The sequence below is a fragment of the Pleurodeles waltl genome, unplaced genomic scaffold (assembly GCF_031143425.1).
Source record: "Pleurodeles waltl isolate 20211129_DDA unplaced genomic scaffold, aPleWal1.hap1.20221129 scaffold_69, whole genome shotgun sequence".
Classification (NCBI taxonomy): Eukaryota; Metazoa; Chordata; class Amphibia; order Caudata; family Salamandridae; genus Pleurodeles; species Pleurodeles waltl.
The window spans coordinates 244751-265326 of record NW_027150390.1 but is presented as its reverse complement, the minus strand read 5'-3'; the positions used below and the strand labels follow the sequence as shown (position 1 = coordinate 265326).

General features: G+C 45.4%; 2 non-coding genes across 2 annotated transcripts; both read left to right on the top strand.

Moving 5' to 3' along the window:
- The first annotated feature begins 9433 nt into the window (after window positions 1-9433).
- Window positions 9434-9505, top strand: TRNAG-UCC (transfer RNA glycine (anticodon UCC)). Its single transcript has one exon. It is a non-coding gene; the product is annotated as a tRNA-Gly (tRNA).
- A 9594-nt stretch (window positions 9506-19099) lies between these two features.
- TRNAG-UCC (transfer RNA glycine (anticodon UCC)) lies at window positions 19100-19171 on the top strand. Its single transcript has one exon. It is a non-coding gene; the product is annotated as a tRNA-Gly (tRNA).
- Window positions 19172-20576: the final 1405 nt, after the last annotated feature.

The following is a 20576-nucleotide window of genomic DNA, read 5'->3' as shown; positions in this document are numbered from 1 at the left end:
AATATGTTAAAAAAAAGAGAAATATCTTGACCAGATTACTCAGCTATTAGATAAATAATAAACAAAGACATAGGCAGGCATCCCAAAAGCCCCGTCTGCGACTTTCTATGTCCTGAAATTTTTATATTTTACAAACAGCAGTCACCACTCACAACTGCTGGTAATAAATGGGCTGCAGGGGGGCAGGCAATGAAACGGCTAAGCCCTTCTGCCCGACCAGCCTTTAGAACTGCAGCATCTCTGCAGTAAAAAGTGTTTCAGGTCAATATCTCTCCCCTGGAAAAAATGTGCGAGACCCACCACCGATAAATGTGGCAAAAGTCCCCAACATTTTCTGCATATTTGTGCTCTTACCTGAAAGCAGCGCCACCTTGTAGTCATCGCAGGCAACTGCAGCATACAACCAAATTTATCCAAGAGCAAGGTGAAAGAAACCCAAGGGAACAGCCCCTGTCTGCAGCAGGAAGGTTGGCTGCTTCGAATGGACAGAACTTCCAGTCCTAAGTCCACTCACGTCCCGAACGCTCCCAAACGCTCATACCGGGTGCACCTCTGGCTCCCAGGTAAGGCCAAAACCTGAGCATGGTAGCGCAGGATCACAGAGAAGGAGCGGGTGGGGGTGCTTCTGTCTTGACAAAGGCGTGACATGGCTAGTGACTGAGAGGGCCTTGACTTTCCCCTATGACTGACTGTGAGAGGGGAAGGCGAAGATTTTCTGCACCCAGCATGCCTTGTGACATTCTTAGGCAAATGAGGTGAGAGCCCTGCCAGAATAGCTCCAGCGATCCCATGCCACTCCTCTGAAGGCTCCTGATCTGCATAACCACAGCATTTTGAACAGGAAGCAGAGTGGCGCAGCGGAAGCGTGCGGGGCCCATAACCCAGAGGTCGATGGATCGAAACCATCTTCTGCTAGCATGGATTGATTTTTTTTTCTTGTGAGGACCACTCTCTCGTTTCCACGCTGCCAGAGCGGAAAACAGCAGGCTTGTGCCAGCTTTTTGTGGGAAGAGACTGCTCAACTATCGGTCTCTGCACAAAGTCAGGGAGACAGATGGTCAGAGAATCAACCCTACACTTCAAAGGAAATGATGCACAGTTATGACCATTAACGAAAGATGGGACCCTCGAACTTCTTTCTGAGCCTGCTTGGAACGCTATTATTCCCTTTTTTTGTCCTGCTATTATCAATCTCCTGTGAATTTCGTGGAGCTGTTTTCTTTCTCTACCCTGCTGTTTTTCCCTTGCTGCCAATATATGCTTATTTCAATGATTTGAACTGCTGCTTTCCCTTTCTCCTTTTCTGCGCAGCTTTTGCATGGGTTTCAATCTCCAGTTCCTTAGCAGTTGCAAGACCTTTTTTCCTGATTTTCATGTTGGTCTGTAAACCAAAAATACCTCTGATACTGGCGCAATATAGTCATTGAACTCAGGGTTGTGATGTCTAGAGCTTAAAAAAAACATATGCCATGGAGCGTTGGTGGTATAGTGGTGAGCATAGCTGCCTTCCAAGCAGTTAACCCGGGTTTGATTCCCGGCCAACGCAGTGCTAATATTTATACATTAAGAAAGCAGTAGCTATTCTAACAAATATGTTAAAAAAAAGAGAAATATCTTGACCAGATTACTCAGCTATTAGATAAATAATAAACAAAGACATCGGCAGGCATCCCAAAAGCCCCGTCTGCGACTTTCTATGTCCTGAAATTTTTATATTTTACAAACAGCAGTCACCACTCACAACTGCTGGTAATAAATGGGCTGCAGGGGGGCAGGCAATGAAACGGCTAAGCCCTTCTGCCCGACCAGCCTTTAGAACTGCAGCATCTCTGCAGTAAAAAGTGTTTCAGGTCAATATCTCTCCCCTGGAAAAAATGTGCGAGACCCACCACCGATAAATGTGGCAAAAGTCCCCAACATTTTCTGCATATTTGTGCTCTTACCTGAAAGCAGCGCCACCTTGTAGTCATCGCAGGCAACTGCAGCATACAACCAAATTTATCCGTGAGCAAGGTGAAAGAAACCCAAGGGAACAGCCCCTGTCTGCAGCAGGAAGGTTGGCTGCTTCGAATGGACAGAACTTCCAGTCCTAAGTCCACTCACGTCCCGAACGCTCATACCGGGCAAGCCCTCACCGGGTGCACCTCTGGCTCCCAGGTAAGGCCAAAACCTGAGCATGGTAGCGCAGGATCACAGAGAAGGAGCGGGTGGGGGTGCTTCTGTCTTGACAAAGGCGTGACATGGCTAGTGACTGAGAGGGCCTTGACTTTCCCCTATGACTGACTGTGAGAGGGGAAGGCGAAGATTTTCTGCACCCAGCATGCCTTGTGACATTCTTAGGCAAATGAGGTGAGAGCCCTGCCAGAATAGCTCCAGCGATCCCATGCCACTCCTCTGAAGGCTCCTGATCTGCATAACCACAGCATTTTGAACAGGAAGCAGAGTGGCGCAGCGGAAGCTTGCTGGGCCCATAACCCAGAGGTCGATGGATCGAAACCATCCTCTGCTAGCATGGATTGATTTTTTTTTCTTGTGAGGACCACTCTCTCGTTTCCACGCTGCCAGAGCGGAAAACAGCAGGCTTGTGCCAGCTTTTTGTGGGAAGAGACTGCTCAACTATCGGTCTCTGCTCAAAGTCAGGGAGACAGATGGTCAGAGAATCAACCCTACACTTCAAAGGAAATGATGCACAGTTATGACCATTAACGAAAGATGGGACCCTCGCACTTCTTTCTGAGCCTGCTTGGAACGCTATTATTCCCTTTTTTTGTCCTGCTATTATCAATCTCCTGTGAATTTCGTGGAGCTGTTTTCTTTCTCTACCCTGCTGTTTTCCCCTTGCTGCCAATATATGCTTATTTCAATGATTTGAACTGCTGCTTTCCCTTTCTCCTTTTCTGCGCAGCTTTTGCAGGGGTTTCAATCTCCAGTTCCTTAGCAGTTGCAAGAACTTTTTTCCTGATTTTCATGTTGGTCTGTAAACCAAAAATACCTCTGATACTGTCGCAATATAGTCATTGAACTCAGGGTTGTGATGTCTAGAGCTTAAAAAAAACATATGTCATGGAGTGTTGGTGGTATAGTGGTGAGCATAGTTGCCTTCCAAGCAGTTGACCCGGGTTCGATTCCCGGCCAACGCAGTGCTAATATTTATACATTAAGAAAGCAGTAGCTATTCTAACGCAATATGTTAAAAAAAAGAGAAATATCTTGACCAGATTACTCAGCTCTTAGATAAATAATAAACAAAGACATAGGCAGGCATCCCAAAAGCCCCGTCTGCGACTTTCTATGTCCTGAAATTTTTATATTTTACAAACAGCAGTCACCACTCACAACTGCTGGTAATAAATGGGCTGCAGGGGGGCAGGCAATGAAACGGCTAAGCCCTTCTGCCCGACCAGCCTTTAGAACTGCAGCATCTCTGCAGTAAAAAGTGTTTCAGGTCAATATCTCTCCCCTGGAAAAAATGTGCGAGACCCACCACCGATAAATGTGGCAAAAGTCCCCAACATTTTCTGCATATTTGTGCTCTTACCTGAAAGCAGCGCCACCTTGTAGTCATCGCAGGCAACTACAGCATACAACCAAATTTATCCGTGAGCAAGGTGAAAGAAACCCAAGGGAACAGCCCCTGTCTGCAGCAGGAAGGTTGGCTGCTTCGAATGGACAGAACTTCCAGTCCTAAGTCCACTCACGTCCCGAACGCTCATACGGGGCAAGCCCTCACCGGGTGCACCTCTGGCTCCCAGGTAAGGCCAAAACCTGAGCATGGTAGCGCAGGATCACAGAGAAGGAGCGGGTGGGGGTGCTTCTGTCTTGACAAAGGCGTTACATGGCTAGTGACTGAGAGGGACTTGACTTTCCCCTATGACTGACTGTGAGAGGGGAAGGCGAAGATTTTCTGCACCCAGCATGCCTTGTGACATTCTTAGGCAAATGAGGTGAGAGCCCTGCCAGAATAGCTCCAGCGATCCTATGCCACTCCTCTGAAGGCTCCTGATCTGCATAACCACAGCATTTTGAACAGGAAGCAGAGTGGCGCAGCGGAAGCTTGATGGGCCCATAACCCAGAGGTCGATGGATCGAAACCATCCTCTGCTAGCATGGATTGATTTTTTTTTCTTGTGAGGACCACTCTCTCGTTTCCACGCTGCCAGAGCGGAAAACAGCAGGCTTGTGCCAGCTTTTTGTGGGAAGAGACTGCTCAACTATCGGTCTCTGCTCAAAGTCAGGGAGACAGATGGTCAGAGAATCAACCCTACACTTCAAAGGAAATGATGCACAGTTATGACCATTAACGAAAGATGGGACCCTCGCACTTCTTTCTGAGCCTGCTTGGAACGCTATTATTCCCTTTTTTTGTCCTGCTATTATCAATCTCCTGTGAATTTCGTGGAGCTGTTTTCTTTCTCTTCCCTGCTGTTTTTCCCTTGCTGCCAATATATGCTTATTTCAATGATTTGAACTGCTGCTTTCCCTTTCTCCTTTTCTGCGCAGCTTTTGCATGGGTTTCAATCTCCAGTTCCTTAGCAGTTGCAAGAACTTTTTTCCTGATTTTCATGTTGGTCTGTAAACCAAAAATACCTCTGATACTGGTGCAATATAGTCATTGAACTCAGGGTTGTGATGTCTAGAGCTTAAAAAAAACATATGCCATGGAGTGTTGGTGGTATAGTGGTGAGCATAGTTGCCTTCCAAGCAGTTGACCCGGGTTCGATTCCCGGCCAACGCAGTGCTAATATTTATACATTAAGAAAGCAGTAGCTATTCTAACGCAATATGTTAAAAAAAAGAGAAATATCTTGACCAGATTACTCAGCTCTTACATAAATAATAAACAAAGACATAGGCAGGCATCCCAAAAGCCCTGTCTGCGACTTTCTATGTCCTGAAATTTTTATATTTTACAAACAGCAGTCACCACTCACAACTGCTGGTAATAAATGGGCTGCAGGGGGGCAGGCAATGAAACGGCTAAGCCCTTCTGCCCGACCAGCCTTTAGAACTGCAGCATCTCTGCAGTAAAAAGTGTTTCAGGTCAATATCTCTCCCCTGGAAAAAATGTGCGAGACCCACCACCGATAAATGTGGCAAAAGTCCCCAACATTTTCTGCATATTTGTGCTCTTACCTGAAAGCAGCGAAACCTTGTAGTCATCGCAGGCAACTGCAGCATACAACCAAATTTATCCGAGAGCAAGGTGAAAGAAACCCAAGGGAACAGCCCCTGTCTGCAGCAGGAAGGTTGGCTGCTTCGAATTGACAGAACTTCCAGTCCTAAGTCCACTCACGTCCCGAACGCTCATACCGGGCAAGCCCTCACCGGGTGCACCGCTGGCTCCCAGGTAAGGCCAAAACCTGAGCATGGTAGCGCAGGATCACAGAGAAGGAGCGGGTGGGGGTGCTTCTGTCTTGACAAAGGCGTGACATGGCTAGTGACTGAGAGGGCCTTGACTTTCCCCTATGACTGACTGTGAGAGGGGAAGGCGAAGATTTTCTGCACCCAGCATGCCTTGTGACATTCTTAGGCAAATGAGGTGAGAGCCCTGCCAGAATAGCTCCAGCGATCCCATGCCACTCCTCTGAAGGCTCCTGATCTGCATAACCACAGCATTTTGAACAGGAAGCAGGGTGGCGCAGCGGAAGCGTGCTGGGCCCATAACCCAGAGGTCGATGGATCGAAACCATTCTCTGCTAGCATGGATTGATTTTTTTTTCTTGTGAGGACCACTCTCTCGTTTCCACGCTGCCAGAGCGGAAAACAGCAGGCTTGTGCCAGCTTTTTGTGGGAAGAGACTGCTCAACTATCGGTCTCTGCTCAAAGTCAGGGAGACAGATGGTCAGAGAATCAACCCTACACTTCAAAGGAAATGATGCACAGTTATGACCATTAACGAAAGATGGGACCCTCGCACTTCTTTCTGAGCCTGCTTGGAACGCTATTATTCCCTTTTTTTGTCCTGCTATTATCAATCTCCTGTGAATTTCGTGGAGCTGTTTTCTTTCTCTACCCTGCTGTTTTTCCCTTGCTGCCAATATATGCTTATTTCAATGATTTGAACTGCTGCTTTCCCTTTCTCCTTTTCTGCGCAGCTTTTGCATGGGTTTCAATCTCCAGTTCCTTAGCAGTTGCAAGAACTTTTTTCCTGATTTTCATGTTGGTCTGTAAACCAAAAATACCTCTGATACTGGTGCAATATAGTAATGGAACTCAGGGTTGTGATGTCTAGAGCTTAAAAAAAACATATGCCATGGAGCGTTGGTGGTATAGTGGTGAGCATAGCTGCCTTCCAAGCAGTTGACCCAGGTTCGATTCCCGGCCAACGCAGTGCTAATATTTATACATTAAGAAAGCAGTAGCTATTCTAACGCAATATGTTAAAAAAAAGAGAAATATCTTGACCAGATTACTCAGCTATTAGATAAATAATAAACAAAGACATAGGCAGGCATCCCAAAAGCCCCGTCTGCGACTTTCTATGTCCTGAAATTTTTATATTTTACAAACAGCAGTCACCACTCACAACTGCTGGTAATAAATGGGCTGCAGGGGGGCAGGCAATGAAACGGCTAAGCCCTTCTGCCCGACCAGCCTTTAGAAGTGCAGCATCTCTGCAGTAAAAAGTGTTTCAGGTCAATATCTCTCCCCTGGAAAAAATGTGCGAGACCCACCACCGATAAATGTGGCAAAAGTCCCCAACATATTCTGCATATTTGTGCTCTTACCTGAAAGCAGCGCCACCTTGTAGTCATCGCAGGCAACTGCAGCATACAACCAAATTTATCCAAGAGCAAGGTGAAAGAAACCCAAGGGAACAGCCCCTGTCTGCAGCAGGAAGGTTGGCTGCTTCGAATGGACAGAACTTCCAGTCTTAAGTCCACTCACGTCCCGAACGCTCCCAAACGCTCATACCGGGCAAGCCCTCACTGGGTGCACCTCTGGCTCCCAGGTAAGGCCAAAACCTGAGCATGGTAGCGCAGGATCACAGAGAAGGAGCGGGTGGGGTTGCTTCTGTCTTGACAAAGGCGTGACATGTCTAGTGACTGAGAGGGCCTTGACTTTCCCCTATGACTGACTGTGAGAGGGGAAGGCGAAGATTTTCTGCACCCAGCATGCCTTGTGACATTCTTAGGCAAATGAGGTGAGAGCCCTGCCAGAATAGCTCCAGCGATCCCATGCCACTCCTCTGAAGGCTCCTGATCTGCATAACCACACCATTTTGAACAGGAAGCAGAGTGGCGCAGCGGAAGCGTGCTGGGACCATAACCCAGAGGTCGATGGATTGAAACCATCCTCTGCTAGCATGGATTGATTTTTTTTTCTTGTGAGGACCACTCTCTCGTTTCCACGCTGCCAGAGCGGAAAACAGCAGGCTTGTGCCAGCTTTTTGTGGGAAGAGACTGCTCAACTATCGGTCTCTGCACAAAGTCAGGGAGACAGATGGTCAGAGAATCAACCCTACACTTCAAAGGAAATGATGCACAGTTATGACCATTAACGAAAGATGGGACCCTCGCACTTCTTTCTGAGCCTGCTTGGAACGCTATTATTCCCTTTTTTTGTCCTGCTATTATCAATCTCCTGTGAATTTCGTGGAGCTGTTTTCTTTCTCTACCCTGCTGTTTTTCCCTTGCTGCCAATATATGCTTATTTCAATGATTTGAACTGCTGCTTTCCCTTTCTCCTTTTCTGCGCAGCTTTTGCATGGGTTTCAATCTCCAGTTCCTTAGCAGTTGCAAGAACTTTTTTCCTGATTTTCATGTTGGTCTGTAAACCAAAAATACCTCTGATACTGGTGCAATATAGTAATTGAACTCAGGGTTGTGATGTCTAGAGCTTAAAAAAAAACATATGCCATGGAGTGTTGGTGGTATAGTGGTGAGCAAAGCTGCCTTCCAAGCAATTGACCCGGGTTCGATTCCCGGCCAACGCAGTGCTAATATTTATACATTAAGAAAGCAGTAGCTATTCTAACGCAATATGTTAAAAAAAAGAGAAATATCTTGACCAGATTACTCAGCTATTAGATAAATAATAAACAAAGACATAGGCAGGCATCCCAAAAGCCCCGTCTGCGACTTTCTATGTCCTGAAATTTTTATATTTTACAAACAGCAGTCACCACTCACAACTGCTGGTAATAAATGGGCTGCAGGGGGGCAGGCAATGAAACGGCTAAGCCCTTCTGCCCGACCAGCCTTTAGAACTGCAGCATCTCTGCAGTAAAAAGTGTTTCAGGTCAATATCTCTCCCCTGGAAAAAATGTGCGAGACCCACCACCGATAAATGTGGCAAAAGTCCCCAACATTTTCTGCATATTTGTGCTCTTACCTGAAAGCAGCGCCACCTTGTAGTCATCGCAGTCAACTGCAGCATACAACCAAATTTATCAGAGAACAAGGTGAAAGAAACCCAAGGGAACAGCCCCTGTCTGCAGCAGGAAGGTTGGCTGCTTCGAATGGACAGAACTTCCAGTCTTAAGTCCACTCACGTCCCGAACGCTCATACCGGGCAAGCCCTCACCGGGTGCACCTCTGGCTCCCAGGTAAGGCCAAAACCTGAGCATGGTAGCGCAGGATCACAGAGAAGGAGCGGGTGGGGGTGCTTCTGTCTTGACAAAGGCGTGACATGGCTAGTGACTGAGAGGGACTTGACTTTCCCCTATGACTGACTGTGAGAGGGGAAGTCGAAGATTTTCTGCACCCAGCATGCCTTGTGACATTCTTAGGCAAATGAGGTGAGAGCCCTGCCAGAATAGCTCCAGCGATCCCATGCCACTCCTCTGAAGGCTCCTGATCTGCATAACCACAGCATTTTGAACAGGAAGCAGAGTGGCGCAGCAGAAGCGTGCTGGGCCCATAACCCAGAGGTCGATGGATTGATTTTTTTTTCTTGTGAGGACCACTCTCTCGTTTCCACGCTGCCAGAGCGGAAAACAGCAGGCTAGTGCCAGCTTTTTGTGGGAAGAGACTGCTCAACTATCGGTCTCTGCTCAAAGTCAGGGAGACAGATGGTCAGAGAATCAACCCTACACTTCAAAGGAAATGATGCACAGTTATGACCATTAACGAAAGATGGGACCCTCGCACTTCTTTCTGAGCCTGCTTGGAACGCTATTATTCCCTTTTTCTGTCCTGCTATTATCAATCTCCTGTGAATTTCGTGGAGCTGTTTTCTTTCTCTACCCTGCTGTTTTTCCCTTGCTGCCAATATATGCTTATTTCAATGATTTGAACTGCTGCTTTCCCTTTCTCCTTTTCTGCGCAGCTTTTGCATGGGTTTCAATCTCCAGTTCCTTAGCAGTTGCAAGAACTTTTTTCCTGATTTTCATGTTGGTCTATAAACCAAAAATACCTCTGATACTGGTGCAATAAAGTAATTGAACTCAGGGTTGTGATGTCTAGAGCTTAAAAAAAACATATGCCATGGAGCGTTGGTGGTATAGTGGTGAGCATAGCTGCCTTCCAAGCAGTTGACCCGGGTTCGATTCCCGGCCAACGCAGTGCTAATATTTATACATTAAGAAAGCAGTAGCTATTCTAACGCAATATGTTAAAAAAAAGAGAAATATCTTGACCAGATTACTCAGCTATTAGATAAATAATAAACAAAGACATAGGCAGGCATCCCAAAAGCCCCGTCTGCGACTTTCTATGTCCTGAAATTTTTATATTTTACAAACAGCAGTCACCACTCACAACTGCTGGTAATAAATGGGCTGCAGGGGGGCAGGCAATGAAACGGCTAAGCCCTTCTGTAGTGCTTTCCTCTTATTTAGTTTCTAAGCACTAACATAACACAACAGAAATGCACTTCTGAGGTCAAAGAAGACTTTTATTGTTATTTTATTCTTCCCCAACCACAATGTTTATGAATGAATGACGAATTAGTAGCTTTCAAGTCCGCGTTAATCAAACAAAATATATCAGTTTGCAATATACACAGCAGGTTATATTTATAAGATATTGAATGCAAAGCAAAACAAATACTTCACCGTGTAGGAACTATTTACAGCTACATCTTTCTAAGGTCTGCAAGCTGAGACCCCTGTCAGCCGCGAGAAAGAGTGTCATCTACCCACACGGGATGCTGGCAACTGGCGCCAAGCTCCAGCACGAGGTCCGGCAGATTCGAATCTGACTCTCTGCAGCCTGTTACATTCGTTACAAAGGTGTGCCCCCTCCTCTCAGACCTGGGAAACTGAGCAAGCCTTTTGGAGACTGGCCAGGTCTCCAAGACTACTCCTGTTCCCAAGCTCAAGGGAAGAGAAACAACGCCCATGTACTCTCTCTTATCAGGTCTAGTCTACTGTGAGAGCAAAACATCTTGGTTCTCTGGTGCAAAAACACAGCTTGGAAAAATACAGAACTATTCTCAACTGCAATGTCTAACTCCACGTTAAAGGCAATGGGCAGCTAACCTAAATATCAAATGCAATGTCATGTTAAAGGCAATAGGCAGCTAACCTAAATATCAAATGCAATGTCTAGTGTCATGTCAAAGCCAATAGGCATCTAAGCTGAATACAAAATGCAATGTCTTATATCATGTCAAAGCCCATAGGCAGCTGAGCTGAATACAAAATGCAATGTATAATATCATGTCAAAGCCAAAAGGCAGCGGAGCTGAATACAAAGTGTAATGTATAATATCATGTCAAAGCCAATAGGCAGTTAAGCTGAATACAAAATGTAATATATGATATCATGTCAAAGCCAATAGGCAGAATATCTAATAGCATGTCAAAGTCAATAGGCAGCTAAATTGAATACATCATGTCAAAGTCAATAGGCATGCAATGTCAAAGCCAATAGGCGGCTAGACTGGATACAGCATGTCAAAGCCAATAGGCAGAATACAGAATGTAATGACTAATGCAATGTCAAAGCCCATAGGCGGCTAAACTGAACAAAACATACCATGTGCTACTGGTGAACATTGAGCAACTAATATGCGCAGTGGTGAAACACAAAGTCATTGGTCAAAACAAACTTTATCAAATGGCAGGACATTCCGCCCTTTGACCAATGAATTTTTGTTTCACATATCTCATATTTCAAACAAACAAAAAAAAAACATCAGCACAAAAAAAACATTATGATCAAAGCAATCCCTGTAAAGCAATAGAAGTGAATTAACACATTGATCTCATAACCTTTCACATCAGATACATCTACATAGAAAAGACTGGGCAATTTTTTTTTTTTTTTTTTTTTTCTGAATGAGTCTCTAATTTAACAGTGTTAGCAATTTGATGTGGCATGAGTTCTGCTCATGTAAAGGTGCACGGTCCACCTGAAAGGTTTTCTGGAAGGTAAGCAAAAGTCAGAGTTCCATACGAGAGGGGAAAAAAAAAAAACACAGCAAACAAGTTGAACTTGAACTGAAGGCGCAGTTTGCGCAAAATGGATCCATGGTGCTGGCACTTTACTCAGCCAGGTTCAGGTTGGGGATTCGGTCCCTTCCCCGACCCCACACGCACACACCGGAAGGGGGACCACACAGCGCACTCAGGGACAGTGGCGAAACGTGGTCGGATCTGCAAAAGAAACAAGTATGACTTTTCTTGCAAATAACATTTTTCATTTAAACTGCACCCTTCCTCTTCCTTTCCCTGTTTTATAATCAGCAGGACGTTTTTGAGGCCCTTTGTTATATTTTCTGCAGGTTCTGGAGGGTCACTTGGGGCGTCAGCCCACACATCAGCACTGAGGTTTTTATCTGCTGCGCCACAGCTTCCCTTTTCTTGCACTGTGAGAAGGGCTGGGGCAGACTCCTTCTTTACCAAACCTCCATTCACTGCATTTTCTTCAATTTGGGCCATTCTGTCTCCAATTTGTATGAATGAATCAGATTCTTTTCTAGGTATCAGCATAATTTCGATTTTTCCTTGGTAATCTGCAGCAATCACTCTCCCTAAAACCTGATCACTTTGCCATTTCTGTTCTGGTAACTTTCCTCTCCCCAACTGCTCTGTGACTGCTTGCATGACAGATTGCTTTTGTGCGTGCTGCACAGTTTTTATCAAATCTAGGGGAATGTGCATCTCTCTCATCTCTGCCCACCTGTAAGTGGCCTTTTCACATTTCTGGGGCACCCACATAGCCATCCCCACTAAGGCAGAATTCTGGGTGAACACTTCTCTCTCTGAATTTTTCTGATTAACATCTGCAAGGTAATTGAACCAGTTAGGTACAAGCCATGTGGCTAAAACATTATCAAAGAACCAAAAATCAGCATAAAAATGACACATCTCACGTAGCTCTTGCTTTAAAATCTGACACACATTATACAACTCTGTTCCTTCTACGGTGCCAGAAAACAACATTTCAGTCAATGAATCATCAGTAAAACAAACATGCTTTTTATCTTCAGTAGACACGAATTCAAATGGTGCACACAATTTCATTGGTAACTCTTTTATCTGTGGTACTCTAGCCCTGTCTTGCAAGTACCAGATCCATTGTATGATTCTAGCTAGGGGCACTATTTTCTTCCCTTGTTCATGATTTAAATGTACATAAGTATTTCCTTCTTGCACTGCGCAGAAACCTAAAGTCTGCATTATTTCATTTGCCAAATCACAAGCGCGCAGCTGCATATTATTTTTTACAGTGACCATGTACAAAAGTGTTAGGATTTCTCTCAAATGAGGGCTATTCTTTTTCCAAAAATCAAACAAACTAATGAAACTCGGGGTGTCTTGCTCTAAAATCCTTCGTTTTACTTGTGCATTTTGCAACGGTAACTTGTAAATCACATTCTGGTCTCTCTTGTTCGTGTTATCAGTTAAGGAATGCATTTTGGCTGCCAAAAACCCTGGCTCACACGGAAACTCAGTGCAGCTCGGAGCTGTCTTAACCCCCTCATTACTGGAATGGGACAAGGAAGATTCTTCAAAAACAGCCCTTTTATAACTTTCCGTCTTATTTTGAATTATTGTATCCTGGCTAATTTGCTCACGTAAATTCCTATTTTCATGTTCCAACTTCCTACATTTCTCCTGCATTTCTCTGTAAGCAGATAAAGGTATCCAGACCTTTCTGTCATCATTACTTCCAAAACACACGTTTTCTACATATATACAACGGGAATTATTTCTCAAAACCTTATCAGGCCTTTTAGCTACACATGCATTTTCTTCTGTAATTCCCCAAACAGAAAACAATTCACAGTTTTTCTTAGCACCATCAGGCAGTTCATCAACACATGTATTCTCAGACATGGTCTGCCGTGCTACTGTGATTCTCCAAACAGAAAACAATTTCTGTAATTCTCCAAACAACAAAAAAACAATTACACTTTTAAAGTGTGCACTTAGAAATCTACTAACTCGTCAAACCCCTTTAATCACCTCTTAATGACCGACCCCACGACTCCAGGTACCAATTGTAGTGCTTTCCTCTTATTTAGTTTCTAAGCACTAACATAACACAACAGAAATGCACTTCTGAGGTCAAAGAAGACTTTTATTGTTATTTTATTCTTCCCCAACCACAATGTTTATGAATGAATGACGAATTAGTAGCTTTCAAGTCCGCGTTAATCAAACAAAATATATCAGTTTGCAATATACACAGCAGGTTATATTTATAAGATATTGAATGCAAAGCAAAACAAATACTTCACCGTGTAGGAACTATTTACAGCTACATCTTTCTAAGGTCTGCAAGCTGAGACCCCTGTCAGCCGCGAGAAAGAGTGTCATCTACCCACACGGGATGCTGGCAACTGGCGCCAAGCTCCAGCACGAGGTCCGGCAGATTCGAATCTGACTCTCTGCAGCCTGTTACATTCGTTACAAAGGTGTGCCCCCTCCTCTCAGACCTGGGAAACTGAGCAAGCCTTTTGGAGACTGGCCAGGTCTCCAAGACTACTCCTGTTCCCAAGCTCAAGGGAAGAGAAACAACGCCCATGTACTCTCTCTTATCAGGTCTAGTCTACTGTGAGAGCAAAACATCTTGGTTCTCTGGTGCAAAAACACAGCTTGGAAAAATACAGAACTATTCTCAACTGCAATGTCTAACTCCACGTTAAAGGCAATGGGCAGCTAACCTAAATATCAAATGCAATGTCATGTTAAAGGCAATAGGCAGCTAACCTAAATATCAAATGCAATGTCTAGTGTCATGTCAAAGCCAATAGGCATCTAAGCTGAATACAAAATGCAATGTCTTATATCATGTCAAAGCCCATAGGCAGCTGAGCTGAATACAAAATGCAATGTATAATATCATGTCAAAGCCAAAAGGCAGCGGAGCTGAATACAAAGTGTAATGTATAATATCATGTCAAAGCCAATAGGCAGTTAAGCTGAATACAAAATGTAATATATGATATCATGTCAAAGCCAATAGGCAGAATATCTAATAGCATGTCAAAGTCAATAGGCAGCTAAATTGAATACATCATGTCAAAGTCAATAGGCATGCAATGTCAAAGCCAATAGGCGGCTAGACTGGATACAGCATGTCAAAGCCAATAGGCAGAATACAGAATGTAATGACTAATGCAATGTCAAAGCCCATAGGCGGCTAAACTGAACAAAACATACCATGTGCTACTGGTGAACATTGAGCAACTAATATGCGCAGTGGTGAAACACAAAGTCATTGGTCAAAACAAACTTTATCAAATGGCAGGACACCTTCTGCCCGACCAGCCTTTAGAACTGCAGCATCTCTGCAGTAAAAAGTGTTTCAGGTCAATATCTCTCCCCTGGAAAAAATGTGCGAGACCCACCGCCGATAAATGTGGCAAAAGTCCCCAACATTTTCTGCATATTTGTGCTCTTACCTGAAAGCAGCGCCACCTTGTAGTCATCGCAGGCAACTGCAGCATACAACCAAATTTATCCGAGAGCAAGGTGAAAGAAACCCAAGGGAACAGCCCCTGTCTGCAGCAGGAAGGTTGGCTGCTTCGAATGGACAGAACTTCCAGTCCTAAGTCCACTCACGTCCCGAACGCTCATACCGGGCAAGCCCTCACCGGGTGCAGCTCTGGCTCCCAGGTAAGGCCAAAACCTGAGCATGGTAGGGCAGGATCACAGAGAAGGAGCGGGTGGGGGTGCTTCTGTCTTGACAAAGGCGTGACATGGCTAGTGACTGAGAGGGACTTGACTTTCCCCTATGACTGACTGTGAGAGGGGAAGGCGAAGATTTTCTGCACCCAGCATGCCTTGTGACATTCTTAGGCAAATGAGGTGAGAGCCCTGCCAGAATAGCTCCAGCGATCCCATGCCACTCCTCTGAAGGCTCCTGATCTGCATAACCACAGCATTTTGAACAGGAAGCAGAGTGGCGCAGCGGAAGCGTGCTGGGCCCATAACCCAGAGGTTGATGGATCGAAACCATACTCTGCTAGCATGGATTGATTTTTTTTTCTTGTGAGGACCACTCTCTCGTTTCCACGCTGCCAGAGCGGAAAACAGCAGGCTTGTGCCAGCTTTTTGTGGGAAGAGACTGCTCAACTATCGGTCTCTGCACAAAGTCAGGGAGACAGATGGTCAGAGAATCAACCCTACACTTCAAAGGAAATGATGCACAGTTATGACCATTAACGAAAGATGGGACCCTCACACTTCTTTCTGAGCCTGCTTGGAACGCTATTATTCCCTTTTTTTGTCCTGCTATTATCAATCTCCTGTGAATTTTGTGGAGCTGTTTTCTTTCTCTACCCTGCTGTTTTTCCCTTGCTGCCAATATATGCTTATTTCAATGATTTGAACTGCTGCTTTCCCTTTCTCCTTTTCTGCGCAGCTTTTGCATGGGTTTCAATCTCCAGTTCCTTAGCAGTTGCAAGAACTTTTTTCCTGATTTTCATGTTGGTCTGTAAACCAAAAATACCTCTGATACTGGTGCAATATAGTCATTGAACTCAGGGTTGTGATGTCTAGAGCTTAAAAAAAACATATGCCATGGAGTGTTGGTGGTATAGTGGTGAGCAAAGCTGCCTTCCAAGCAGTTGACCCGGGTTCGATTCCCGGCCAACGCAGTGCTAATATTTATACATTAAGAAAGCAGTAGCTATTCTAACGCAATATGTTAAAAAAAAGAGAAATATCTTGACCAGATTACTCAGCTATTAGATAAATAATACACAAAGACATAGGCAGGCATCCCAAAAGCCCCGTCTGCGACTTTCTATGTCCTGAAATTTTTATATTTTACAAACAGCAGTCACCACTCACAACTGCTGGTAATAAATGGGCTGCAGGGGGGCAGGCAATGAAATGGCTAAGCCCTTCTGCCCGACCAGCCTTTAGAACTGCAGCATCTCTGCAGTAAAAAGTGTTTCAGGTCAATATCTCTCCCCTGGAAAAAATGTGTGAGACCCACCGCCGATAAATGTGGCAAAAGTCCCCAACATTTTCTGCATATTTGTGCTCTTACCTGAAAGCAGCGCCACCTTGTAGTCATCGCAGGCAACTGCAGCATACAACCAAATTTATCCGAGAGCAAGGTGAGAGAAACCCAAGGGAACAGCCCCTGTCTGCAGCAGGAAGGTTGGCTGCTTCGAATGGACAGAACTTCCAGTCCTAAATCCACTCACGTCCCGAACGCTCCCAAACGCTCATACCGGGCAAGCCCTCACCGGGTGCACCTCTGGCTCCCAGGTAAGGCCAAAACCTGAGCATGGTAGTGCAGGATCACAGAGAAGGAGGGGGTCGGGTGCTTCTGTCTTGACAAAGGCGTGACATGGCTAGTGACTGAGAGGGACTTGACTTTCCCCTATGACTGACTGTGAGAGGGGAAGGCGAAGATTTTCTGCACCCAGCATGCCTTGTGACATTCTTAGGCAAATGAGGTGAGAGCCCTGCCAGAATAGCTCCAGCGATCCCATGCCACTCCTCTGAAGGCTCCTGATCTGCATAACCACAGCATTTTGAACAGGAAGCAGAGTGGCGCAGCAGAAGCGTGCTGGGCCCATAACCCAGAGGTCAATGGATTGATTTTTTTTTCTTGTGAGGACCACTCTCTCGTTTCCACGCTGCCAGAGCGGAAAACAGCAGGCTTGTGCCAGCTTTTTGTGGGAAGAGACTGCTCAACTATCGGTCTCTGCTCAAAGTCAGCGAGACAGATGGTCAGAGAATCAACCCTACACTTCAAAGGAAATGATGCACAGTTATGACCATTAACGAAAGATGGGACCCTCGCACTTCTTTCTGAGCCTGCTTGGAACGCTATTAATCCCTTTTTTTGTCCTGCTATTATCAATCTCCTGTGAATTTCGTGGAGCTGTTTTCTTTCTCTACCCTGCTGTTTTTCCCTTGCTGCCAATATATGCTTATTTCAATGATTTGAACTGCTGCTTTCCCTTTCTCCTTTTCTGCGCAGCTTTTGCATGGGTTTCAATCTCCAGTTCCTTAGCAGTTGCAAGAACTTTTTTCCTGATTTTCATGTTGGTCTGTAAACCAAAAATACCTCTGATACTGGTGCAATAAAGTAATTGAACTCAGGGTTGTGATGTCTAGAGCTTAAAAAAAACATATGCCATGGAGCGTTGGTGGTATAGTGGTGAGCATAGCTGCCTTCCAAGCAGTTGACCCGGGTTCGATTCCTGGCCAACGCAGTGCTAATATTTATACATTAAGAAAGCAGTAGCTATTCTAACGCAATATGTTAAAAAAAAGAGAAATATCTTGACCAGATTACTCAGCTATTAGATAAATAATAAACAAAGACATAGGCAGGCATCCCAAAAGCCCCGTCTGCGACTTTCTATGTCCTGAAATTTTTATATTTTACAAACAGCAGTCACCACTCACAACTGCTGATAATAAATGGGCTGCAGGGGGGCAGGCAATGAAACGGCTAAGCCCTTCTGCCCGACCAGCCTTTAGAACTGCAGCATCTCTGCAGTAAAAAGTGTTTCAGGTCAATATCTCTCCCCTGGAAAAAATGTGCGAGACCCACCACCGATAAATGTGGCAAAAGTCCCCAACATTTTCTGCATATTTGTGCTCTTACCTGAAAGCAGCGCCACCTTGTAGTCATCGCAGGCAACTGCAGCATACAACCAAATTTATCCGAGAGCAAGGTGAAAGAAACCCAAGGGAACAGCCCCTGTCTGCAGCAGGAAGGTTGGCTGCTTCGAATGGACAGAACTTCCAGTCCTAAGTCCACTCACGTCCCGAACGCTCATACCGGGCAAGCCCTTACCGGGTGCACCTCTGGCTCCCAGGTAAGGCCAAAAACTGAGCATGGTAGCGCAGGATCACAGAGAAGGAGCGGGTGGGGGTGCTTCTGTCTTGACAAAGGCGTGACATGGCTAGTGACTGAGAGGGACTTGACTTTCCCCTATGACTGACTGTGAGAGGGGAAGGCGAAGATTTTCTGCACCCAGCATGCCTTGTGACATTCTTAGGCAAATGAGGTGAGAGCCCTGCCAGAATAGCTCCAGCGATCCCATGCCACTCCTCTGAAGGCTCCTGATCTGCATAACCACAGCATTTTGAACAGGAAGCAGAGTGGCGCAGCGGAAGCGTGCTGGGCCCATAACCCAGAGGTCGATGGATCGAAACCATTCTCTGCTAGCATGGATTGATTTTTTTTTTCTTGTGAGGACCACTCTCTCGTTTCCAAGCTGCCAGAGCGGAAAACAGCAGGCTTGTGCCAGCTTTTTGTGGGAAGAGACTGCTCAACTATCGGTCTCTGCTCAAAGTCAGGGAGACAGATGGTCAGAGAATCAACCCTACACTTCAAAGGAAATGATGCACAGTTATGACCATTAACGAAAGATGGGACCCTCGCACTTCTTTCTGAGCCTGCTTGGAACGCTATTATTCCCTTTTTTTGTCCTGCTATTATCAATCTCCTGTGAATTTCGTGGAGCTGTTTTCTTTCTCTACCCTGCTGTTTTTCCCTTGCTGCCAATATATGCTTATTTCAATGATTTGAACTGCTGCTTTCCCTTTCTCCTTTTCTGCGCAGCTTTTACATGGGTTTCAATCTCCAGTTCCTTAGCAGTTGCAAGAACTTTTTTCCTGATTTTCATGTTGGTCTGTAAACCAAAAATACCTCTGATACTGGCGCAATATAGTCATTGAACTCAGGGTTGTGATGTCTAGAGCTTAAAAAAAAACATATGCCATGGAGTGTTGGTGGTATAGTGGTGAGCATAGCTGCCTTCCAAGCAGTTGACCCGGGTTCGATTCCCGGCCAACGCAGTGCTAATATTTATACATTAAGAAAGCAGTAGCTATTCTAACGCAATATGTATAAAAAAAGAGAAATATCTTGACCAGATTACTCAGCTATTAGATAAATAATAAACAAAGACATAGGCAGGCATCCCAAAAGCCCCGTCTGCGACTTTCTATGTCCTGAAATTTTTATATTTTACAAACAGCAGTCACCACTCACAACTGCTGGTAATAAATGGGCTGCAGGGGGGCAGGCAATGAAACGGCTAAGCCCTTCTGCCCGACCAGCCTTTAGAACTGCAGCATCTCTGCAGTAAAAAGTGTTTCAGGTCAATATCTCTCCCCTGGAAAAAATGTGCGAGACCCACCACCGATAAATGTGGCAAAAGTCCCCAACATTTTCTGCATATTTGTGCTCTTACCTGAAAGCAGCGCCACCTTGTAGTCATCGCAGGCAACTGCAGCATACAACCAAATTTATCCGAGAGCAAGGTGAAAGAAACCCAAGGGAACAGCCCCTGTCTGCAGCAGGAAGGTTGGCTGCTTCGAATGGACAGAACTTCCAGTCCTAAGTCCACTCACTTCCCGAACGCTCCCAAACGCTCATACCAGGCAAGCCCTCACAGGGTGCACCTCTGGCTCCCAGGTAAGGCCAAAACCTGAGCATGGTAGCGCAGGATCACAGAGAAGGAGCGGGTGGGGGTGCTTCTGTCTTGACAAAGGCGTGACATGGCTAGTGACTGAGAGGGACTTGACTTTCCCCTATGACTGACTGTGAGAGGGGAAGGCGAAGATTTTCTGCACCCAGCATGCCTTGTGACATTCTTAGGCAAATGAGGTGAGAGCCCTGCCAGAATAGCTCCAGCGATCCCATGCCACTCCTCTGAAGGCTCCTGATCTGCATAACCACAGCATTTTGAACAGGAAGCAAAGTGGCGCAGCGGAAGCGTGCTGGGCCCATCACCCAGAGGTTGATGGATCGAAACCATCCTCTGCTAGCATGGATTGATTTTTTTTTTTCTTGTGAGGACCACTCTCTCGTTTCCACGCTGCCAGAGCGGAAAACAGCAGGCTTGTGCCAGCTTTTTGTGGGAAGAGACTGCTCAACTATCGGTCTCTGATCAAAGTCAGGGAGACAGATGGTCAGAGAATCAACCCTACACTTCAAAGGAAATGATGCACAGTTATGACCATTAACGAAAGATGGGACCCTCGCACTTCTTTCTGAGCCTGCTTGGAACGCTATTGTTCCCTTTTTTTGTCCTGCTATTATCAATCTCCTGTGAATTTCGTGGAGCTGTTTTCTTTCTCTACCCTGCTGTTTTTCCCTTGCTGCCAATATATGCTTATTTCAATGATTTGAACTGCTGCTTTCCCTTTCTCCTTTTCTGCGCAGCTTTTGCATGGGTTACAATCTCCAGTTCCTTAG